The sequence below is a fragment of the Tursiops truncatus genome, chromosome 8, assembly GCF_011762595.2.
Source record: "Tursiops truncatus isolate mTurTru1 chromosome 8, mTurTru1.mat.Y, whole genome shotgun sequence".
NCBI lineage: Eukaryota > Metazoa > Chordata > Mammalia > Artiodactyla > Delphinidae > Tursiops > Tursiops truncatus.
In genome coordinates, this window is record NC_047041.1 from 69,330,771 (window position 1) to 69,357,976 (window position 27,206).

The 27,206-nt window shown below is 33.5% G+C and overlaps 1 protein-coding gene across 1 annotated transcript in view; it reads right to left on the reverse strand.

The window, feature by feature from the left end:
* Positions 1–27,206, reverse strand: part of SOX6 (SRY-box transcription factor 6) — a 622,270-nt gene that overhangs the window by 522,875 nt on the left and 72,189 nt on the right. Inside the window, exon 2 of the mRNA XM_073808646.1 lies at positions 706–778. The gene's annotated coding sequence lies outside the window, so the exon portion shown is untranslated. The remainder of the gene's footprint in view (positions 1–705; positions 779–27,206) is intronic.

Sequence of the window (27,206 nt, forward strand, 5' to 3'; positions counted from 1 at the left end):
ATATCTTAAACTCAAGTTACTTAAATATGGTCTTATATACACACAAACATTTTTAATACCTGCCACATACTCTAAACTACTTTTATATTAATAAATACATAACAATTTGAAGTATTTTCATTGATCATTAAAGTTCATCTTGAAATTGACCTTCTTTCCTGAGAAAAATTATCTTTGTTCTCCAAAATACCATTTAAAATATAATAGCATTTTGAGGATGGTGAAGAAGACAGGAATACCCCGATTTTGATATACATTATACATTCACTAAATGAGTCTTTGGTTCCTTAATACATAATCTCCTCAAGTACTGACAGCTCTTTGAATTCTGTATCATCTCACATCTTTTCAATGAGCACAGGCACATAGAACTTTTCAAGTCCAGACAACCAGAAGACTATAAGAAGTTATCAAGGTAAATTATTCATGTGCAGATAGATTAGCCCCTTTAAGGTAATAATCCATTCCTACAATTGAGCCCCATCTTCAAAAAGTGAGATATTTATCGTTTCAGCCTCTTGTAATTGGCCCTGCCATTGTGTTATTTCACTGGAAATCATAACAGAGGCTTTTTTCACCCTCTGATATTTTTCTATACTCCTTTTAAGAAAACACTTACAAAAAACTAATAACACTTTAAAAACACTGTAACTGTTCTCATCACACAATGAGAATAGTAAGAGTAATAAATAAGCCAATACTTACAAATACGCACAAAAAAATCAGCTCCAGCACCCAGAAATCACTGGTAAATTGCCTTTGAATTCATGAAAGTGACCTGAAAGTTTAGACAAAAAAGGAAATGAAAAAGGATTAGTAAATTGCATTTACTTGCTTTATTAAAGAATACATTCTGGCTACAAATTATACTATTTTTTAACTCGGTCAGTTGTCTACTCAAACAACTTTTTCCAAGATGATAATACCAAAAGAAACAATTCGTTCATTGTTCTTCATCGAAGAATACAACATCTCCATCCATTATGGCTTTTAAAATACTGTCAGTAATAAAGTGGTGTTTAAAAATATGAATAAGTAAAAACAAAAGCAAGAAAAAATTTTAAGGGAATAAAGGCTTACAAGTTACATTTGAAAAACTGTTTATGTCTGCAAGTTAAAACGAATTAGATTCACGGAAAATACCTTGGATATGTCCAACAGGAATACCTTGAAGGTAGACTAAATATGAAAAGATGCAGTTTTAGTTCTGCCCAAGATGTGGAATCTATTTAGATGCTTAGGCTATATACAATGCATTCTGTATGAGCCACAATTCAATTCAAAATTCTTTTCCTTGCACACACTTTAGTTCTGGCTGAAGAGGTAACAGATGCAACTCAAACATACAGAGCTAGCCTTGTAAAAAGTTTTAACTAGCACAATGACTCACTTTATGCCTCTAAATATCTATGGTTTCCTCTCTCCAGAACCCCCATGCATTAGAAAGTAGTTTGGTAGTTTATTTTTATTGTTTGGTCTAAATACAGCACATTTTTGGTTCCATGAAAACAAAGAAACTTTGTTGCAAAGGCCGTACTCTTTCCAAAAAGTTAGGATGGCTATGAGTAGTGTTCAAGTGAAAATAATAATGGAGCTTGGGTTCCTAATTTAGGTCAGAAACTTTCCTAGACTCTGGGGACTAGTTTGATTCAATCCACATATTTTAAATACAGCCAGTAAACATCTAGGTTAGTTAACTAACCTAGTTAGTTAGCTAACTAGATTTAAAGAAAATTCATTTCAAAAAACATAGATCTTGTTCAACATCATTTATAGGATCTACTATTCCCAATATTGCATTTATAGAACAAATGGCCATAATAGATTAGGTATTGGCCTCTGAAATTAAGTTGAGATATGAAATAAATATACAACTCAGCCCTTCCCCAGCTCCTATAACATGCTTTTGCCTAAGTGACCCATATAATTATTCTATTTTCTAGTCAGGATTGATAGATAATAAAGTCCTGGACATTTGGACAGCTTTAAGTATCCATACGTTTCCTCACCAGACCTCTTTCTCTCTGTAGGAAATGGTGCCTCAGGCTTCCCCAATCCAATTTCACCAGTTTCTAGCAACTCTGCAATGGCTACTTCTATTGCATGCGAGAAGTACAAGAGAGTCCACCCTGAGGAAGGTAGCTCTGTCATTTATTTTTGGTGTTATACCCTTTACCTCCTCATGGCTTTCTGATGTTTCGGGATTCAGTAGAGCAATTTTACCTGGGACACCACACAACCCAATGTGGACACACTCTGTGTACTAGTCAAAGCCAGAAAAGAATTCTGGTTCTGATATAAGCTATTCTCACATTTTATCTGACCCTGAATTAAAAATTATAACTGAAGTTATCTATAAAGTAAATCTCTAGCAAAATGCTGTATATCCAAAAGCCTAAAGTCTGGAAGAATCTAAGTGTTCTTAAGTGCTCACATACTTTTAAAAGGATCTCACCTTGTCTTTCTAGCAACTATTCTTTTAAAAGCATGAATTGGAATTATGCAATAAATATTATACATCCCATTTCTTCACTTCCATTTAAACAATGGAGGACAAAATAAAAGGCATCCAGATAATATTGTGACTGATGTATGTCTCATCTTTTTCAGTTAAGATCTCTAACTCTGGAGATATTTTAAATTTAGAATAAGTCAGATTCCAGAGATTTAGGGCAAATAGTATTTTAACATTCGTCAATATGAAGTCAATAAATCTCATTTGTCATATAAGTCCAGTCTTGCTGCATATTTTATTTGTTGTGGGTTTTTTTTGCGGTACGTGGGCCTCTCACTGTTGTGGCCTCTCCCGTTGCAGAGCACAGGCTCCGGACACGCAGGCTCAGCAGCCATGGCTCACAGGCCCAGCCGCTCCACGGCATGTGGGATCTTCCCGGACCGGGGGCACGAACCCGTGTCCCCTGCAGCGGCAGGCGGACTCTCAACCACTGCGCCACCAGGGAAGCCCCTTGCTGCATACTTTAAAAGTAACTCTGAATCTCATTATCAACTGATTTATACTATTGGTGAATTTTGCAGCAAACAAATTTAAAAGTATAAGCTTCTAACATCACAGTTCACTATTATAAAAAAACAAAAAAAATCACACTAAGTGAAGTCAGACAGAGAAAGACAAATATCATATGATATCATTCATATGTGGAATCCAATTTTAAAAAATAAAGATACAAATGAACTTATTTACAAAACAGAAACGGACTTACAAATATCGAGAACAAACTTGGGGCTACCAAAGGGGAAAGGTCGGGGGAGGGATAAATCAGGAGCTTGGCATGAACACACACACACTACTATGTATAAGACAGATAACCAACAAGGACCTACTGTATAGCACAGGGAACTCTACTTAATATTCTGTGATAACCTATATGAGAAAAGAATCTAAAAAAGAATGAATATATGTATATCTATAACTGAATCACTTTGCTGTACACCTGAAACTAACACAACATTGTAAATTAACTATACTCCAATAAAATTTAAATTTTTAAAAAAAAACTTTAATGCATACTTCCTCCTGTAGAGAATTTAGGAATAAACAAGCAATATTTTATGATGGGCAAAGAATTAAGAATCAACTCACAAGAATTAACACACAACTTGAAGTAATCTACTTCTTCAAGAACCAGAAAAGTTTAAGCTGAAGAAAACATTTCCAAAATAAAATTGGCAACTTTGGTCCTGAGGGCAGCACAAAAGTAAGAAGATAGAGAAGGAAATACCATCTGATCTGGAAAATCACAATATGTTCAGTAAAATGAATCTTCAGAATATCCAATCACCATGGATTGTTCCACTCCTCTACTAGTTCATTCATTCATTCAGCAAATATTGATCATGGGTTAAAGATTTCACTGGACAATATAGTCACAAATTTTTTAAATAAAGAAAATCATTACGCTGTACACCTAAAACTAATACAATGCTATATGTCAATTACATCTCAATTTATAAATAAATAAATATTTTTAAATCATGGCCTTTGTCCTAAAAGACTTTTCAAACAATCAGTAATCCAACCGTGGGGACCTCCCTGGTGGTTCAGTAGTAGAGGATCCACCTTACAATGCAGGGGATGCAGGTTCAATCCCTGGTGAGGGAACTAAGATCCCACATGCCTCAACAAAGATCCCGCATGCCGCAACTAAGATCCGTTGCAGCCAAAAATAAATAATTAATTAATAAATCTTTTTAAAAAATAATAATAATCCAAACTGGACAACAAACTATTACGTCTGACCATGGTGCTGACATCCTCCATATTATTTGGTTATCAAATCTTTTGCATATTCTTAATTTACTAAATAAAAAGTGCATTGTAGCTAGTGGGAAGCAGCCGCATAGCACAGGGAGATCAGCTCGGTGCTTTGTGACCACCTAGAGGGGTGGGATAGGGAGGGTGGTAGGTAGGGAGATGCAAGAGGGAAGAGATATGGGGATATATGTATATGTATAGCTGATTCACTTTGCTATAAAGCAGAAACTAACACACCATTGTAGAGCAATTATACTCCAATAAAGATGTTAAAAAAAAAAGTGCATTGCTACAAATTCTTCAATATAAAAATGCACAAAGAATATAAAGAGTAAATTTACCAATTAAGAAATACAAATGTCCAATAACAAAAATATGAGTCTCCCTAATAATCAAGTAAATGTAAATAAAGTATTTTCACCTAAAATATTGGCAAAATATTCTTGTAAACTGGACAAAAACTAGCATTTATGAGGATGTGGAAAAATAAACACTTTCAGGTACCATTCATGGGATTATAAATTGGGTACAACTTTTCTGAATGGTAATTTGACAGAAAGTGTTAATATATATATTTTTTTATTTTATTTTATTTTATTTTTTTGCGGTTCGCGGGCCTCTCACTGTTGTGGCCTCTCCCGTTGCAGAGCACAGGCTCCGGATGCGCAGGCTCAGCGGCCATGGCTCACGGGCCCAGCCGCTCCGCGGCATGTGGGATCTTCCCGGACCGGGGCACGAACCCGTGTCCCCTGCATTGGCAGGCGGACTCTCAACCACTGCGCCACCAGGGAAGCCCCAGAGAGTGTTAATATTTTTAACATCAATATCCTTTGAGTTTGAAAGGCTATTTCCAAAATTATCCTAAGGAACTAATCACAAAAATGTTAAAATACATATACATGTAATAAGCATGTTCATTACAGCATTTTTCTAATAGCCCTAAATTGAAAATAACCTACTAACTGCGTAAGTAAATTATGGTACATATATATAACAGTACTCTGTAATCATTAAAAATTATGATATAAATCTATATTTAATGACATTAAAAGATGGCCACAAAATATTGTTGAATAAAAAAAGTAACATGTATAATAAGAGCTAATTTATAGAAAATCAAATGTGTATATACACACATGCACACAAAGTAAAGTACAATTTAACAAAAATGTTAACACTGAGTGAGATATGGGCTTATTTTTACTTTTTTATTCTTATGAGTTGGTGTTATTTAGATTTTTTTATCCTTAACATGTCTAATTTGTCCCAAAACAAAAAAGCTATTTCTAAAATTCACTATATCACTTATACATTCAAAAGTAGTCACCAAATCCAGACTAACGTGCTATTAATCTAGCAGCAAAAGCCAAATATTAATATTAGTTACAAAAAGAAAAACCTCTGAATTACAAGGCAACTTCAAACAAGTATCTTGACATCAAATGAAGAAGCCATAAAGATTTTCACAAAATATGTCCCCCTCTACCAAAAATAGGTAACAGAGCAAAGGTAAACAGAAAATAAAAACACTTCCGCCTCCCTGTATAATTAGACTTTAAAAGCTTTCAAGCTAAATTTTTAAATCCTGCTTAAAGCTGTCTCTAAACCACACCCATTTCTCTTTTTAATCCCCATCCCTTCTTTTTTTTTTCTAAGCAAGAAGGTTCAAGTTGGTGGTTGGATTAAATGACCTTACAACTCTGAGAGTCAATAACCTAAGGCATTTTTTAAAGTACCAAAATGCTTCCAAAAACACCTGTAACAAAATTTTGTCCACCTTTATATTAAATTGTGGCATCACATGTTTAAAACTCAACTCAAGGATTGATTCTTTGGTTTAATAATGTTATGTTATACATAATGAGCCACTGAGTTAAAACAACTACATTTAAAGCATTTATTTTCTCAACTAACTTTTGGAAAGACATCAATGCCTGGTGTTTCATACATCAAAATAAAAATTATAGAGACATTAAAAAATATCCTGTATGCAAATACAAATGAGTTTTCCTGCAGATGTGATTTTTGCATTAAAACTGCTATTCTCTCCCAAGTTGCATCAATTAAAAAAAAATGCAAAACCCTCCATAATATTATCTTTTGTTCTTTATAGCATTGCTAGGCTGAAGCCATGTTTCTTGAACTCCATCATTCTTAGCTTTCCTTTTCCTCTTAATAATTATACTAAATTATGTAAAATTTGAACTACGAAATGTGAAAATGAAATGTGAAATTCATCTTGCAAAGGAACTGATACTAAGCTAATGCACAATTTTTAAAAAATGCAATTACTAATAATTAAGAATATCACAATAGTGAAGGGGAAAATGAGGTTTCACTTATTGATATTTACATCTTCTAAGGCAAAAGTAAGAGTATTTCTGATGTATCAAGGAAGACAACTTAGATGCTACCTAGTATACCACTCTGCTTTCCTGGAACAAAAGCCTATTTCCTCAAAGAAATAGGAATTTCCCCTATTTTAAAAAATCTCCAAAGATAGTTACTACTGAAGCATACTGCTAGTTGCCTATTTATATATTCTATGCTGCTCAACCTACACCTTCAATATGATTCCAGTATTAAGGGCCACAGTTTAGAAGGGATGTTGACAAGCATTCATAAGAGAATGGCTAAGAAATTTTAGAGGAAACATGTTACATTAAAATGGTTGCATGCTCTAAAGGTGGTTAGTTGGACTGAACTTTGGAGATCATCTAATCCAGTGATCCTCAAACTCTTTGGTCTCAGGACTCCTTTACATTTCTAAAAATTATTCAGAGTCCCAAAGAGCTATGGTTATATTTATCAATAGTTATTATATCTGAAACTAAAGCTAAGAAAAAATTTAAATAGTTATTAATTCATTTAAAATAAAATAAATGATTAATAATCATTTAGTGATGAACCTATTACATGGTAACATAAATAACATAATTTTAAAATACAAGCATATTTTACAAAACAAAAAAATTAGAAGACTGGCATTGTTTTGCATTTTTAAGTATCTCAAATGCCTAGTTCAATAAAAGACAGTTGGATTCTCATAGGTGCTACTGCATTCAATCTGTTGTGATATGTTGGTTTGACAGAAGTATGTGAAAAATATCCATCTTCACACAGATATGAAGTTGGAAAGAGGCAGATTTTTTAACAGCCTTTCAAGATAATTGTAGCTATTCTTCTTTAGTACTATATCAAAATTTGACAAGTAATAGTTTACCAAAGGTTAAGTGCAATATGGAATCTGAAACCTGAATATCAATTAACTTTTTATATTCTGTTACTTTAAAAACCACTGGTCTTGGGCTTCCCTGGTGGCGCAGTGGTTGAGAGTCCGCCTGCCGATGCAGGGGACACGGGTTCGTGTCCCGGTCCAGGAAGATCCCACATGCCGCGGAGCGGCTGGGCCCATGAGCCATGGCCGCTGAGCCTGCGCGTCAGGAGCCTGTGCTCCGCAACGGGAGAGGCCACAACAGTGAGAGGCCCGCGTACTGCAAACAAACAAACAAACAAACAAACAAACACCACTGGTCTTTAAATGCATCTTTTACCCATGCATGTTTTTGCAACATCATACATTGGTTCATCTGGAGAATACTGGTTCACTTGAGTTGTGCAGATCTTCAAAATGTTGATGTATTTCATTATTCAATATTTTAAAAAATCACATTTGTTAATATCACCAATTGTTACTATCACCAATCTTAGAAAAGTTTTTAAATATTGGAAAGCCATCAACCTCATGGTAGTGGATACAAGTTTTCCAAACAACTAATTTTCTCTTGAAAGCTCAAATTTTATTATTGACAACAAATAGTGTCAGTTGATTTTCCTAAAATGGGAGGCTCACTTTGCTCATTTTTGAGAATACATCTGCCAAGTATCCACAGTTTGAATAACCACTGTGTGTCTGTTAGTCATTCTTTCAAGTAAAAATGACGTTCTATGAAAAAAACAGTTAGTTCAGCTTGAAACTCAATCATGCAAGTGATTTTTTCTCAAGGTAACTACAGTACTTGAGTAGGCAGCATAAGTGCTTTATTCATACTTCCCATTTCATCACAGACTATTTAAAATATACTTAAGGGTCAAGAATTAATAAAATCAATAATTTGTACTGCTTCATCTGCAACATTCTTAAGCAAAACTAGATTTTTTTTCTGTGAATGGTGATTATTCTAAAAAATGCAAGGACTACTAACAAAATTTGGTGCCACTGCCTTGATCTGTGCTAAGGCACCAGCAGTCCTGCCCAAAATTGCTTTGCATCCTCAGTGTAAATGGCAACACATTGAAAAAGGTAAATAGCATCTTAGTATTATGATGAAAATAGTTTTGATTTTTTAGACCCCTTGAAAGGGTGTCAGGGGTCCCCATACAGACCCCATTTTGATAACTGCTTATCTACTCTGATAATCCATTTTGCAGCTAAGGAAACTATCTAGTTTAATATTTTCAAGCCCACAAAGGAAAGGTAATATCTAGCACACTGAGTGTAATGTGATTGAAAGTTACTCTTTCTTCTTTCCAAAATAAAAAATAGCACTAGTGGGTGGGAATTACAAGGTAGTGAATTTTAGCTCAGTCCAGACAAATCTTTAAAAGCAATATAATAAGTTGCCTCGCAAAAAACAGATGTGTTCCTGAGTTTGTAAAAGTTGAGACTGGATGACTCTTTGCCAGGGATGCTGTAGAAAGAATTCTTACCCTAAGTTTAAAGTTGTATCAAAACTTAACTGATTATATAATCACTTAGAAAGCTTTTATAAAATTTGAATTTCTAGGCCCCACCCCAAAACCTACTAAACTGGAATCTCCTTGAGTGGGCCGAGAGTTTCCAGTTTTTTGAAAGCTCCTGAGGTGACTGTTAAAGCCCACCTAGCTGCAGATGGTGTTCAAGAACTGTTGTACCAGTTCACCTCTAAACTCACTACCACTTCAACATTCTACAATTTTATATTTTATCCACACCCACTGGAAGTATACCCTTAAACTTTAATGTAACATTTCCTAAGTCTACTTTAACACATTATAGATGGTCAGGATCAAGGTATTTCTGGGTCAGAAGAGGAGGAATTAATGTTGCATTTCCTAGGCCTGCGAGTTCACCTCTGCCAGCGTATGTAGCGGAATAGTAAATCAGAGATAGAATTGACTAAGTTTGATACATATTCACAACTGAGAAAACCCATGAAAAAAAAAAGAATGGTCAGTATAAAAATAGTACCTACATGAAAAATGAATGAGATTATTGAGAAGACAACGTGCCTTCCACTTTACAAAGGCAGCTTATTGCTATGAACCAAGACCAAAATATAGATCTCAAACTTCCAAAACCTATTTATAGAATTACTACCATGTGACTTAATCCCCAAAACTCTTGTATCTTGAGGTCTTGATTACAGAAAAATTTCATATACTTCATAAACACAACATAAGGCAACTTGTCCACTTTACCAGAATCAAACAAAAATTTAGCAATAAGCCAAAAAATAATTTGCAATATATTTTGTAACTTTTCACTTAATAAACTTGTTCTCTTTTATTTCTTCTTTCTTCTCCTGCTTTCTTAGCAAAACATACTTCTTGGAAATAACACCTATTAATGTATTTTTTAATATCCCTTTTTTTCTTGCAGCCTGACTGATTTCAGACATATATGATATCAGCTTAATAACAAAGTCAGAGAAGGTCTTGCGTAAGAAGGACTGGAGAAAAAAGTGATCATCAAAACATAATCCTCAGACCCCTTATTTCAGAAGTACCAGGTTCCTTATTAAAACAAAAAAAATTTAAAAGAGGCCCCACCCATTCCTATTGATTCTGTAATTCCAAAAGCATGGCCTAGGAATTTATTTTAAAGCATAGCCCCCAGGTGATTCCTGTGCACACTAAAATTCAATAACTGCTGGGCTAAAGGGCAACTGTGTTAAATGAGGATAAGCTCACAAAAAATTTTGCGCAAAAAGCATTTTTTTAATAATTCTATAAAATGTTTTATCTTACTAAAAAGATTCTCAATGCTTTTGGATTTCTTATTTTTTTAATAAAATATTTTTTTAATGTAAGGATAAATTAGAAACTAGAATTTAACTTAAAAATTAAGGCTTAGTTATTGTAGAGTGTTTTTTTTTTGAGAATGATACATGCAATTCTCCAGCAATACAATTAACATTTTTGAGAGCCCACAGGATACATAACATGAATTGGAATCTCTGGGGATTCAGAACAACAAAGCACAATCCCAAATCTCCAGCAACTGACAATTTGGATTCACTGTGAGATAAATATTATATTTAGAATAGTCTCAACATTTGCAGTTGCATTATCATATCTGGAATAAGGAGAGGATTCCACCCCTGCTGAGTTTTTTCTCCCTGAACTCTGCTCACAAAATAAAGTGGCAGAACATTTTTAAAGCAATCATTTAACAAAAGTTTGTAAATAAGTACTGATTTTTTAAGACCATAAATTTTTAAAATAAATCTACTATTTTCTATAGGGTAAACTGATAGGCAAAAGAGATGGGGTTGTTCTTTGTACTTGTTCTAGGTAATGAAATCAAGATAAATTTAAAGACATCTAAAGAGGATCTGTTTTGATACTCATTTTAAGATACTCTTCTTGTTACCACTCTGTACCACTCCCTCTTAACCACAAATAATGACTTCAGTAATGGAGCTCTGTAATTTAAAGTACCAGGCAAATAACACCAAGTTACTTAGATGAATTGACACGGCCTGTTGTGCAAATATGTACTTAGGATGAGATTATAAAAATAACAGCTGCATTATCAACAGCTCATCATTTACTGAATGTTTGCTCTGTGTTAAGCACTGGAAAAACAAAAATGAATGACATAGAGTTGGTGACTTCAAGGAGTTCACAACCTAGTAAAAGAGACAAATAATTACAGCTTTGTGTGAAATACATGAGATGAAGAAAAATTTATAAAACTATGTAATCCAATTTTCTGAAATAAAGAATATATATAGAAACTGGGGATGCTGCCACTTAACTCCTAAGGTTTTTGTGAGGATTAGAGATAAGAAAATGCTTCCTAGATGGGATATGTCTTCTATAAATGTACTTCCCTTTTTGCTTTTTCCCTGAGATTTCGTTGAAATGTGCCCAAGTCACAACTTACACAGATGACCTGGTGGCTAATATAACCACTCACTTTTTAAAGAAGAATGTCTTAAGGGTATATGACCTTGGCAATGCTACCCCATCATCACACTCAATATATGGACACACTGCATGTCCTCAGGGAGCTCAGTCATACACTATGGATTAGTCCTTCCCAGACGTAATTAAGTCTTGTGCTCACTCTCAAAAACACAGAAACAAATGAAGAAAATCATGTAGAGAGATCCTGCTTATCCTTTTACTGTATGTCTTTCATAACAATTTAAAGATTTCACTGTGAAGTCCAGACAAGATCTGGCCTGGCATCTCTCAGAGTGCCTCACTTACTAAGTGAAAAATAGGAATACCAGGATGAGATGTACCCAAGTTTACAGGCACATAACTCACTTAGGACCACATGACAAGTTGGTGACAGAGCTTTCACTTTAAGTCAGAGTTTCCAATTACTGAGCTCACGTCTATTCTATGAGGAACATAAATGTCTCCTGTTATTTCATCTGTAAAATGGGATAGTTAGCATTCACTTCTCTCATACCATGTCAGTTTCACTACTTTGCCTTCACACTTCACTCATTTGAAAAAAGATACTTCATAAAATGGAAAGGGGTTAAATACCTGGGGTGAAATATATTTCTCTGGTGCTAGTACCTTCCCATTTCCCCCAACTCCAATCAACCACCAATTCCTGTATACTTTTTGTCCTGGAATTTTCCTAATTTTCCTTTTTTTTTTTTTTCTGATTCACAATGAGATTGATGGGACTCTGTGTGTGCGTGTCTGTGTCTGTGTCTACACGTGTGTAGATACACTTAGGAAAAATACTCTGCTACACAAGACATAATTCTCATTTCCCTACATTACTGCTCTCATGCCACCACTGGGACAAAAACCATTGCCTTTTTAATGTGAGAAGATGGAAGAAATGCACAGCGCTCTCCAATACTCAAATCCCAGCCCTAAATTTCATCCCTATCAATGCTGCTTCTGCAGAATTCACAGTAAAAAAAGACTAGGCATTATTAAGCAATAAGTTGATATTTATTTTCTTATTAAATCGTCATAATTACTTTGTGATGGGATTACTATCCTCATTTTAAAAAAAAAGAAAAAACTGAAACTCACTGGGATTAAATATTTACAAAGGTAGTAAGTGGCATGGTTGGCACTCAAATTCACAATCTCTGGTTCCAAAGCTAGCGTACTTTCCATGTTTCATTTAAGTAGCATTCCTTAATATTTCAGATCCTTTAAAAACTTATTGGTTCTGATGCTAAAAGAGCTTCATTTAAGAGATCCTAAATCCCACCATTTCTATACATTGATCCTACTCCTGCCCTTCAACCACCATATTTCTCTGGGACAGGCACTATGCCAAGTCCACACATCAGCCTATAATTCAAAGCCTGTTTCTTGCATTCTCTACTCCAGGGTAGCTTCCCAGAACAATTTTACTGGACAGAGGAGTCTTTCTTCTAAAAAAAAAAAAAAAAAAAAAAGAAAATATTTAGCATATCTATCACACACAATAAGGAAACTTCCAAAACTTAAAGAGAAATATTTTAAGGTCAGTGATATTATTTTGTACATTAAATGCTTTAAATTTGAGATGGTTTTGAAAATTAAATATATATGCTTAATTCCTTTCCAATAATAAAATAATCTAAATAAATTTTAGGTTCAAAATGTGTAATGTAAAGTACAAGAGTTCAAACAGTATATTATGGGCACAGGAATAATAGGCAGATCAATAAACAACAGAAAATCTAGAAATAGATGACAATTTGTAGAAAAATTTAGTCTATAAGTGACACGTCAAATCAGTGGAGAAATGATAAACTATTCAACAAATGATGCTGGGAATGAGTAGACATTTGGAAAAAATAATATTGAATCTCTACCTCCACTTTACACTAAAGTAAATTCCAGATGGATTTTTTTAATGTAAAAACTAAAAAGAAAAATGACATTAAAACAAGGAAAAGATTAGCAAAATTGACTACACTGAAAATTTTAAACTTCTGTATTTAAAAAAAAAAAAAAGACCATTAACAAAGTTAGAAGGCAGACCACAAACCAGAAAGAAAAAAAAAGTATATTTTTGGTATGGTATGACTAATGGGAACATCAAATCAATAAGAAAGAAACAGAAAAATAGGCCACAAAAATGAATAGAATATTTACAAATGAGAAAAGGGAAAAAGAAAATAAGCTAAAAAATGATTCAATATCACAATTAATTTTTAAAATGTTAAGTAATACATTGATTCATATCTCAATACAAGATAACAAAGATTTAAAATATTAGTAATATGTAATGTTCATGAGCATGAGGAATTGGGCACTCTCATTCACTGGTGAGAATGTAATGCAGCACAACCTTTCTGGAGGGCAGTTTGACAATTCTGCATTCCCTATATCACTTATAGAAAAAAATCAAACAATATGGAAAAGCATAAGAAAAAAGTAAAAGATATTCTTTCCAGTACATCCAATTTTTTTTTTTTTTTTTTTTTTTTTTTTTGTGGTATGCGGGCCTCTCACTGTTGTGGCCTCTCCCGTTGCAGAGCACAGGCTCCGGACGCGCAGGCTCAGCGGCCATGGCTCACGGGCCCAGCCGCTCTGCGGCATGTGGGATCTTCCCGGACCGGGGCATGAACCCGTGTCTCCTGCATCGGCAGGCGGACTCTCAACCACTGCGCCACCAGGGAAGCCCTACATCCAAATTTTAAATGTACATGTCCTTTGATACAAGAATTCTAGTTCTATTTTATCCTAAGGAAATTATTGGACAAATGGGTAAAGAGCATATGTACAAAAATGTTCACTGAAGTGTTGTTTATGATAGGAAGGAGCTGGAGACAACCAATGATTAATCAATATTCAAATAACTAGGGTACAACCAAAAAATAGAGTACAATGCAGTCATTACAAAAATCCATATTTATAAAGAAGAAAGATACCCACAGCATAGTTACTGAGCGAAAAAAAAAAGGCTGAAGAAGCACATGTATTTTCTTCCAACTGTATAAAAACATATAAACTATTATATGGGTATGTACGCATATGAACACAAAAAAAGGATATACGGCAAAATGTTATTTATGAGTGTTCATATCTATATCTATACTTATATATGTGCATAAGTTAAAAAAGAAAGGACATGCAGCAAAAGATTATTAATGAATTCTGAGATTATCATTGAAATTTTCTTTTTTTCTCTATTCATTTCCTTATTTTCTGAATTTTTTTATATGTCTTGACATTCTTTTTTTGTATAATCAGAAAAGAAAGGATTTTTATTTTTAAATAAATTTAAAATGAGGTAAAGATTTAATTAATATTCAAACACAAATTTTTTTATACCAAACTATAACCCTAAAAAACGATGCTGAAAAAGATAATCCTAACTAATACCAGTAAGAATAACAATGCTAAATCTAAAATGGTAGGTTTAAATCTACTGTAGAGGGAAAATGACTAGATCTACCCTGGTTAAAAAAATTCAGTGTATGTGAATATACATATTTTACATGCACAAATAATGTATGTAAATATGTTACATCCATAACAATAGCATAATCTATGATTTGGTGATATTAGCATACTCTTCCTAAAACAGCAGTGTTTTAAATTGGCAAATTTAGTTAGAGCTTTCCTTCAAAATGTCCATCACTTTGACCCAGCTCCACTTTTAGAAATCTATCTTAAGGAATTAGTCATAAACACAAAAATAATTTTTGTACAAATATATTTATTCCAGTATTATTTAAAAGAGCAAAACAAAAGAGGCAGGTTATAGATCCTATTTAGGTAAAATAAGGATAGATATAAATGTGCTTACATAATAGGCATAGAAAAATTCTAAAGGGATACCCAGAAAATTCTTCATGGTGGAACAAACATCTTGATTTTTCACTTTACACATTTCCATATTTGAATTTTGGTCATGAGCATGATTACTTTTATCATTTAAAATGCAAAAGAATAAAAGAGATAAAATGGCAAAAATAATAATAATAATTTGAAGCAACTGATATCTAAAAATAAGAGAATATCTAAGTAAGATATCATCCACTCACTAGGCATAACATTATGTGGTTATTAAAATTTTTACTTAGAACCCTGGGTAATAGCATGGGAAAATACTTATGTCATAATGTGAAGCAAAAAAAGGAATAAAAATTATATATACATACGTCTAAAAAAAAAAAAGCCGACGCTTAAGAAAACAACTGTGAGGAAATAGTAATCTGTAACAAAGGCTGCCACTGGGTATAGGACTGGGATAAATTCTTTCTTTTCTTTCTACTTTTTGTACTTTTACAAATTTTCATAATGCTGAACATTTTTAAGCGGAAAAAATTAATAAAGCGGGAAAAAAAGTATACAATTCTATTTTATACAGAGTTCACACCTTCAAATGTCACTATCTTGACCAACTTTCAAAGAGTTTTTTCTGAACTGTAATTAGCATACAAGTAAATCTCCTTAATTAGTAATGTGAATTCTATATCCTATATCCAAAAACAAGGGAAAGTTTAAGTAAAATGTAGCCCACTACCAGGCATAATATTATGTGTTAATTAAAACTTTCACTTAGAATCCTAGTTAACAGCATGGGAAAATACTCACGTGGCACACATCCACTCTACTGTATAATAAAGTTGTAATTTAGCCAATAGAATTCCCTAACTTCCTTTGAATCAGCAATATTCCTGTGAAGTATGTAATAAGATAAACTACTTTTTCCTTGATAAGTAACTTCAGTTTCCTCATCTATAAAATGCACATAATAATATTATACTGCCTCACGGATTTATTGCTAACATTAAATGAGATAATAAGTGTAAATCAATTAGTACAGTCTCCTGGCACTTACTGTACTCAACAAATGGTAGCAATTATTACTATTATGAGCATGGTTGCCCTTAAAATATTTACTTACTCTCTCCTTTCTATTAGGATAAACTCTATGCAAGACTAATCGGACTGAAAGAAGGATATATTTTTAATTAAAAATGAAGATTTAAGTATCAGAATCAACTTAAAATCCTAAGAGTGTATGAAAAATACAAAATTTATATATGGGAAGTTACTTATCTAAACCTTATTCTGAAAATGTAGACTTTTAAAAGAATATATTTACTATTCCTGTGCTCAAGTAATTGTAAGCACACAGAACCTCAAAATAAAAGAAAATCATGTTCTTGCATAGCTAACCTCCCAGAGTAACAATCATTGCACAGTATGAGTTTTTTAACCTTCTTTACTATTTAGTCCATTAATTCACACTCCGCTAGAACAACAGGAACCAGAGGTAGTCTTGTATAGTGAGAAAGAATGAAGGCTAGGAGGCAGACCTAGGTTCAGACCTTGCCCTGTAACTTATTAGATGTGTGACCATGGGCAATTATTTAATTTCTCTGCAGCTTAGTTTTCTCATCTGTAAAATAATAATAATCATATTACTTACCTCAAAAGATTTTTAGAATAACTAAATGGGATGATCTATATAAAATATGTAACAAACATGTTGACCTCACAAAGTAGTTCTTTGGCATTTATTAACAGGGATCAGCAAACTTTTTCTATAAAAGGCCAGACAGTAAATAATTTAAGCTTTGAGGGCCACATGATCTCTGTCACATCTACTTAACTCTGCCATAATAGAGCAAAAGCAACCATAGAAAATACATAAATAAGTGGGCATGGATATGTTCCAATAAAACTTTATTTATAAAAATAGATAGTGGAGCTTCCCTGGTGGAGCAGTGGTTGAGAGTCCGCCTGCCGATGCAAGAGATACGGGTTCGTGCCCCGGTCCGGGAAGATCCCACATGCCGCAGAGCGGCTGGGCCCGTGAGCCATGGCCGCTGAGCCTGCATGTCCGGAGCCTGTGCTCCGCAACGGGAGAGGCCACAACAGTGAGAGGCCCGCGTACCGAAAAAAATAAAAAATAAAATAAATAAAAATAGGTAGTGGGCCAAATTTGGCCACCTGGACATAGTTTGCTGAATCCTGATTTAGTGGACTCCCCAACTGGATATCCTCTAAATGGCTCTCTACACTATGACCTCCTAGGAAAACTCCTTCAATTTTCAAATCTTCTAAATCAGTGTTTTCAAAGTGTGCTCTATGGAACACTCATTTCCTGAGACATTAGTAGAAGTTACACCTCAATAAAATTCTATGATCATAAAAGTTTAAGTAAAAATAAATTAATTAATCAGAAATGAGCACACTGCAAATCAACTATATTTCAATTTAAAAATAAATAAATAAAAAGTTTAGGAAATTCTTGGTTGAACAAATTTTGTGTCTGTAGAAATTCTTTATACATTAATGTCTTTGGAAATCTCCAAAAAGAGCATGCGGAGTATAATTCATTGAGTCATTATTTTGGCAAAAATTTTTGAATGCCTATTCACCTAGTGATGTGGATATACAAATAAATAAAATAGGCAAAAGTCCCTGCCTTCACTGAGCTTACATTCCAATGGGGAGGCAAACAATAAAAAAATAACAAGCAATACAAATAGTATTTTAGGTGATGGTAAATGATATAGAGAAAAGTGAAGCAGGTGGAGGATAGGGCGTGCTAGAGTTATAAGTATGATACACAGGATGTTCAGAGAGATTAAATGTAAATGGACAAATACTCCAATTTTAAAATCCTCATTAAATGTGGCTTATAAGAGATATTTTTAAACCCTAAGCATACAAAAAAGATAACAAGTGAATTTTTTAAATATAACATACAAATACTAACAAAGGAAAACTTTAATAATATCAAACAGAATGGCTTAAAGGCAAAGAGTATTACTAGAGATAAAGATCATAGTTAACAATAAAAGATTGTTAATTCATTAATTATATACAAAGCATATTTTGTTAAGAAATAATGATTCTAAATTTGTATGAACATAATGATATAGTCTCAAAATATTTAGCTAAATTTGTCATAAATATAAAGCAAAATAGACAAATTCATAATGAGTGAAGACTTTTAAATACCTCTCTTGACATAACTAAAAAAAAAAGGAAAATAAAGAATTAAATAATACGATCAGCAAATTTGACTTAATTGACGTATTTAGAAGGGTGAACCAAACAATCGTAACAATTGCACAATATACATTATTTTTAAGCAAATGTTAGTCAGTCATACTTAATAGTAAAATATTGAAAGTTTTTTCTCTCGGATAGAGAATACAACGAGGGTGCCCATCATCACTACTTCTATCCTCAACATTGTATTAGAAGTCTTAAACAGCACAAAAAGGCAAGAAAAAGAAATACAAGGTATAAGCATTGAAAAAGAAGAAATCAAATTGTCCTTATGTGCAGATGATATGATTATATAGGTAAAAAATTCAAAAGAATCTACAGAAAAATAATTATAATCAATAAGTGAGTTTGGCAAGTTTGTGTTCTATGCTCATGGATTGGAAGACTCAAAATTGTAATGAAGTCTAACTCCCCAAATTAATCTATAGATTCAATGGAATTACAATTCCAATAGTTTTGTGCATATGTGTGTGTATATATAACTTGCTAACTTGATTCTAAAATTTATATGAAAATCCAAGAAAAGCTAAGAAAATCTTGAAGAACACAAAGGATAGACTTGGTCTACCAGATATCTAGACTTATTATAAAGCAATAGTAATTAGGACAGAAAAGAATTGGCCCTGGGTGGGGGAAAAGGAACAGAATCAAGAGCCCAGAAGAAGAAAAAGAAGAAACTAAGCAGATATACGTACTTGATTTACAACAAAGTTATAAGTTGGCACTACTAAGCAGTGGGGAAAGGATGGGGTTGATTTTGTTTGTTTACTTTTTTCAATAAATAATCCTGCATCAATTAGATATCCATACAGAAAAATAAAAAAAAAAAACTTGACCCCTCGGTTATTATATTCCATGATACAAAGGTTAAAAAATAAGTTTTTCTTAAATGCCTCGTATTTAAACATAAAATAAGCAATCTAATACAAAATGATGAAAATGCAAATTAAAACCATGAGGTACCAATTTTCACCTGTATGGTCCAGGGCATAGAGAAACAGGTATTCAAACATTATTGTTAGGGGTACAAATGGGCACAGCATCTACTAAAGGCAATTTGATAACACCTATTTAAACTTTAAATTGCATATAACTATTAACTCATGATTCCATTTCTAGGAATTTTTCCTACAGATGTATTTGTACATGAACGCAAAGGATATTCAATGCAATATTGTTAGTAATAATACCAAAAGATTAGAACCAACCAAAAAGTCCATTTAAGACAAGGATTAAATGTTATATCACACTAATATATTGAAATATTATGCAGTCAGTTAAAAGGAATGAGAAAGCTCTATATGTCCTGATATATATATTGTGGAAATGAAAAAAGCAAGATACAGACAAATATGTATAATACTACTTGAGTTAAGAATACCATTTGTGTTAAAAAAAAAAAAGCATTTCATAGTATATCCCTAGATGGATACATAAGAAATTGGTTATAGACATGGCTTTCAGGGAGGGAACCTGAGAAACTGAGGAACTTGCAGGAAATAAGTAGGAGATCAACTTTTTACTCTACACCTTCTGTACTTTTATAAATTTGTACCATATATACAGAAGACCTATTTAAATAAATAAATATATTTATTTTGGAACTGAATTTCACACAAGTACTCACAGTCCCTCACATATAATAAGTGTCTAATCTTGTGACTAATAATAAGATATAAAGATTACCTGGCAAGCCTTTATTTGTAAAGTATGCTATCTTATGCACAGTTAGTATATTAGCCACAAACATCTTTTATATCCCTGGAGTCAGTACAATTGAGTGAAGTTTTGCAATTTATCATCCTGGTATAATGATCTCAATATATGGAAGTGCCTTTAAGATTACACACTGTTTTTTAAATATACTACAAAATATTGTTAAGCAAAGCAAGGATGAGGGGTATTTTAGTCTTGTACTAATGAATATCAGAGTAAACACTATAGAACAAGATCATATAAGTGACAGGAGAACAAGTCGTGTCTATGCCCAGACAGGTCCACTAAATATATACTCCCTCTTTTTATAATTTTTAATAATTTTTTATTTTATGTTAACTGGGCATACTTGAGAAATAATTCTTTCTTCCAGCTGACTTAACCATTTATGCAAAAGTAAAATGACTGCTGTAAAATGGGTTAACTCAAGCAGATCATTCACTTCAACTTGACCCCTTTCTCTGTAAAAACAACTCAGTGAACATGGCAGCACCCTAGATCATTTAAACAGGACATTTCGTTTTAATATTCTTGAATCTAACTTTATTGTGTATTTTATGAGTGTCTCTTTCATTTCAGTTAATCTCATGTCTGTCTTTTAAGCTAATTCAACTATCTACAGACCTCATTTTGAGTACAATCATGAAAGTATGAAAGATTTACCAATCTCATGTCACATCAGAACAAACAGGAATGAATGACATCTGAGAAAGGAAAAAGTTGCCACTCTCAAAATTCGGAAGCTGTTAATTCTCAAATCAGTAGACTGCAGCATGGTTCTGATCCACTTGCTCACAAACTTTAAAGAGTACAAGCTCCTGAATTCACATTTAACTCTACAGTTAGTTACTTATTTACTTGTTTCTTCAAATCAAAAATCTATTACTCTGAACTGGTTGGAGTCAATGGCCTTATTTATCTTAATCCTATGTACAACTGTTATTTTTTTTTCCTTCAACATATACTAAGCACCTGATCCTGGTCTACATGAACAGAGCAACTCTTAAATTGTTTTAATATGCACTTCTTCAGACCGTAAATCTCTTAAGGGTAAACCAGTATTTTCTCTTTCCTTTTGTACATTTATACACTATCTTAGTACTGAGTCTTCAATAATTTTTTTTCATTATGCGACATTGTAAAAAGCAAAGGACAATTTAGTTTACCTACTTGGTGAAAAGAAATATTTTGATATATATCAATTTACTAATCAGAGTTCATTTTAATAAGAACTCATCTTTTTATGGAAAATTATGATTATTAACACCCTGGCTCTTGCTTCCAATAAGATACCCTTGTAGGGTACATTATTCTGAACTTATATGTTGTCATATGTCATCACATCTTGGAGACTAGTATCACCATTGTCTTAGATTTGAGATCCATTACAGAGATATTTCTGATATAGCAATTAATTTTATTTCTCCATTTTTCAGTGTAGGCAAACTGATCAGGATCGGGGGACAGTAACCAATGCTTCTTGCAGGTTAACTGAAGGAAAATATAACAAAACCCAGAAAAAAAAATTATCTCAGTTAAGATTCTGATTCCGTTGAATAAAAAAATAAATTAACAATTTGAGATGATTTTCAGGGAAAAGGATGGTAAGAGGAAAAAAAATAAGTTTCCAAGGAAATATATACAAATATACTTCTTTAATGAATATAATACAACAGGGGCTTCATTCTAAATGATACCTCCTTACTGCGTAGTAGTTTACAAGCAATCTAACTCTTCCCTCAGAACTAAAAGTATTTTTTTTCTTAAAATTTTACATGTCTGTTCTTCTGTCACAAAAGCACATGTTGCTATGGATGATGATGACTATGGAGCTACAAAGTTTACCACAGTTTCAGTCACCAGTGCTCCCACCTATACAGTGTCATCCTCAGAAACCATCTGATGTTCCTTCTGCATAATCAGTAAAACATTGAGTTAGCACTTAACACTCTAGGAAAGATTAAACCAATTTTTTTAAGCAAAAAAAATTCCAGCCAAGTCAAAACAGAATTGTAATGTATCAAAACCTCAAAAGGAGATCTTTATATGCTCAGGATTTACCTTTTCTTTGATTGCAGTACCTGAACTCTACAAACAGTATATTCGGTGAGTAGAATGCTGGCAAAGCAGATGTTACCCCTTGCATCCTCCATCTAAATTCTCATTCCCAATTTGGTCGTCTGCAGTGGTGAATCAGAACAAGGTGACTCATTCAATTAACGATGAGAAATTTGAAGCTATACTTGCCTCCTAGTGTTTACCTTGAAATAAGGCTATTATGCTACTAAAACTTAAAAGCACAGGAGCTAGCCAAGTTGCAAAATAACATTCAAGATAAGACCACTGCATCATGATTTCTCTCTAATTGTTTTCCTTAGAACAGATGTCTAAGATGAGTTCCTCACATTAAAAACAAATGGGAGGAGATTAAGGTTTTCAACTATACCTCTGACAAGCCCATATGAGTGTCTTACAGTTGTCAGAATTCATTCAAGAGGAAAACAAGAAGCATGGCAAAACATAACTCAGCAAAGTATTGTGCCTTAAAATATGTCTTCCACCAGAACTTCAGATTGAACCTATGTTCTTTTTTGTCCCAGCTTCTGTGAAACAACTGCTTGCCTAAGGACAATGGAAACAACCAAAATTTAATGAGTGCCTACCATCTTCCAGACACTTTAACATATACCAGAAAAACATGTTGTCATGGTAGACAAAAGAAAAGTACCAAAGGCTATATAGTTCCTACATTATGCACCAAGGTACCCCAACGCACCATAGAGAACTCATAGAAATACTAACATATTTTAACTTTTTAAGAGAAACACAGCTCTACACGACATCTGTTGATTGACACATATCATTAGCAATTGTGATCATTTAAAAATGAAATTGAAGTAGTGTTTTTCCTTTCAATTTATCTGTATTATTTTTTCAAAATCTGCTAAGTTTTTAGTACCTAAAAACTTAAGTTGTTTGATCCAAACTAAGTACTGAAGTGAACTGTTAGGTATTTCTTTTGGACCAGAGCCACCTTGAAAAAATTACTGACACACTAAAGACACCATGAACCAAGAAAATTTGAGAACTTCTGGCTTAGAGCCTTAGAGCCTTCTTACTTATGAATACACACGACTCAAGTAAATAAAAGCAAATCACTGTTGATAAGTAAACGAAAATAATGAAAGTATCTGAAAACGCACTTTTCCACCCAGTGTCTGAATAAACTTGGTCCACAGGAAGGGAATGACTCTGAGATTACTGTGAGCAAAATCAATAGTCTCAATGTCAGTGCCAAATAAGTCAGTGCCTCGAAATACATATGCAATCCAAAAAGGAAAAATGTGAGATGAAAGTGCTGAGACAACCTGAGAAAAGTAAATCAGAAGCACTCTACATAGCAGAAGAAAAACTCACTAGGAAAACAACGTTGTTAGGTTAGAAAGTGACAGAGACAGATATAAGCATTTGTGTAACTTCACACTCAGAGGTATCCTGGCAGTGTCTGGTAGTATTTCTGATCCTGTAACCAGGAAATGTACATGAGGTCATGGAAGAAACAGATAAGTAAAAAAAAAAGAAAACAAAGTCCTAGGACTTTGAAATATATACACACACTCAAAAAAGAGGGACATTAGAGATAAAATATAACAGTGCAAGGGGAAGGATCCTCTCAACAGAGTGAAAAGGATAACGAACGTAAAACAACCCATAAATTCTCATGTAAAGTCAGGGAACGATAGACTACTGATGAGGCCAGGCAATGCCCAGAATTGTGATTCCAACAAGAACGTCACTAGAACATTATAGCAAAATACAATGTCAATTGGTTTGAAGGAATGATCTTTATTCCACAAATAAAAAAGGATGAGACTTGAACCTAATTGAGAGTTTCACATCTCCTAATCAGCACACAAAGATTTTTAATGTAAAAGCAAAATTCCATCTAAATGTAAGACTGCAAACTGTTAGTAAAAAATTGTGTTTTTTTTTTAAATGCCGAAAGTACACTATTGATACACTCATGTTATTTAATTGAATTGGAGGGAATGGAGGAGTTATCTGGGATATCTATGCACAGTTATTTTACTAAAACTAGGCCACACAAAAGGGAAACCAGTAAAAGCAGAGTAACATTGTCACATAATAGTGGCTATTAGTCCAAAGTCGAGCACTCTCTTCCTTTCTCTATACTAGCTCTGTGTAATCTTAGAAGTGTCACTTAATCTTATTGTTTCTCAGTTTTCCCAAGCTTCTAAAATGTGTAATATGTAATATTTATTGTGTCAACGTTGTTGAAAGAATGGGATATGATAAAAGAATGAAAATTCTTTAAAAATATAGAGTTCTTCAGTCAAGATATTGTTATAACCTCTCAAAATAGTACTTTTACTTTCATTCTCACATGAACTTTAGGAAGAGCCAGACATACTAGCAAAGCAGTTTCAATAGACCTTGTAGGTAACCTACAGATTTTACACCCAGATAGATCACACCTGAAGTACTAGAACTTAAACTGATGGCCACATCAGATATCCAGGCATCACAGAAGACTGAAGAAAATAATTGCTACTGTGACTGAATTAACTTTAAAAAGCATGTTAAAATTATTCCTGAATAACAACTGGTTACCAGATCATCGGAATTCTATCTACAAAATGCATCTTGAGTCTGGAAACTAATCTGTCATTAAATTATTTCATTTCCAAATGAAATATTTATCATTATTTACGTCATCTCCAAAATGATTCTCTAATTTTTTAACTCCTTCCTACTCTCTCTCACAGCTCTTGACTAAGTCCTTATTCTCTCATCTGAACTTCTAAGCACCCTAACTGAGATATCTAATTCCAGTCTCTTTTCCTATTAATTCATTGCTCACTCCATCCCTAATCTTTTCAGTTATCTCCCTTAAATAAAGATATGATCACATCACTACTATGCTCAAAATCTATTTGGCTCCACTTTACCCCTCAGCATAAAGACCAAAATCTTTGCTATCCCATTCAAGGCCTTCATAAATCTGGCCACAGTTTCCTTCACAGCTTCATCATCTTGAGCACGGGCAAAACTTGAGTCAAAAAGGATTGTTTCCTGCTCTCCCAAAGTGAATTGCATTTTCCCACCTTCAGGCCTTTGTTCATATTCTTTCCTCAAAACAAGTGGAATTCCACTCCCCTTCACCTTTACCTGTTGAATTCAAATGCTACTTCCTCCATGAAGTCCTCCTGAGAGTTAAGTTTTCCAACTGGAGTTAATCTCTCATTCCTCAGCATGCTGATATCATTGGCTATATATTTTGCTTGGACACATAAGTTTTGCTTTAATTGCAATAATTTATGCAATATCTGTTGTCTCTTTCACTAGGCTGTAAGTTCATCGAGAGGAGAAAACTTGTCTGATTCATTTTAATTTTACATGCAAAGCCTAGAAGAGTGCTCTGCGTATCAGGAGCTCTGTAATATGTCTTTTGAATTTAAATATGGAAGCATTACGTAAACAAACTTCACCCAGAAAAAAATCATAGCTAAGGAAAGAATAGAAACACATTCCTATGATGAACGGAGGGAAATATTTGCTACTGTGTGTCACATCATAATATATATCTCATCTTCTTCAATTATTGGCAACTGTTTTAAAAATAAACAAAAAAAAAACTTTAAAAGCTGTACTTATGTCATTTATTTTCAAAAATACAACAGTAACTTTTTCAATAATCATGTTTCATGGCAAAAGAAGTGTATCTGTCTTTCCAAAAAACCCTCTCTATTTCTTGAACTCAATTAATGAACATAAGTCATTCTATTTCAAAAGCTGGACTGGAAAGTAAATTCATCACTAAAGGCAAAATGTATTCATATCCAAGCAGACCTCACCTTTATACTTATATCACTAATGGAATTCTTGTGCACCTTTCTACTTTTTTGGGGTGGCACGCACCAAACAGCTTGCAGGATCCAACCAGGGATCGAACCTGTGCCCCCTGCAGTGGAAACTCGGAGTCCTAACCACTGGACCGCCAGGGAATTCCTGCACATTTCTTCTGAAAGCAAGGTGTTTTCAGATCTACTAGTACATATCCCAGTAAGAAAAGGAAGGAAGGCTATCGATCTCCTCCACTTGCCGGATTTTGAGAAAATGAGGATCAAAGAAGAGAAATAACATAAATAAGCTTTCATTTTCAGTGAGTAGGATTAAAAAATCTAACATATCATTAATCATGTCTTCCACATTCTATTCAATAGGCTAAACTTCTTAAAGAAAACCTCTCTTCCAAATTTCAAGATATGATACTAAGTTTAAAATGTACTAATTTATCTGAAAGTTAATGCATTTTCTCCTATATCAAGTTTGCTTAAAATAAGACTCAGATATTTTTTAAGTGACAAGAAAATAGAGACAGAGAAGAGAAATTAAGGTCGAAGAATGATTTAAATATGGCATTAAGTTTAAGTTTTCCCCAGACACCTTCTAAGATACTCTGACCCCCATAGACATGCATAAATGTAGGGAGGCAGGTTATGTAATAGAAAAAACACTGTTTTAATGAGCTTTCATTCCCAAGTACAGTGGATGCCAATCCAAAGAAGAAGCTCCAGTGGCCAAAGGGACTTTTCACTCAGGGGCAACAACTAGACTACAGATATCACCTGTTCATTGCAAGTATCCTGACTGGCATCTCAGTTACTTTAAAGAGGCTCATAAAAATTCCTAGAGCACTGAGGAGGGTAAAAAAAAAAAATCAACCTAGGCAATTAGTCAAAAAGAAAGGGTCACTGCCACAGCCATTTCATTTTAGAATCCTGGAAACCTGACAGCATCATAAAACTACATTTCCAATACGAAAAGTTTTCCCCATTGCTTTCTGGGAATCACAGTCAATCTGCATGGATCCAACACACTTCCTGATACTTAACTGTTTTCTTTATTCTTTGTTGTTGCCATTGTACCATCAGCTGGAATCTGCTCTGAGAAAAGTACATAACAGTTCTACCCT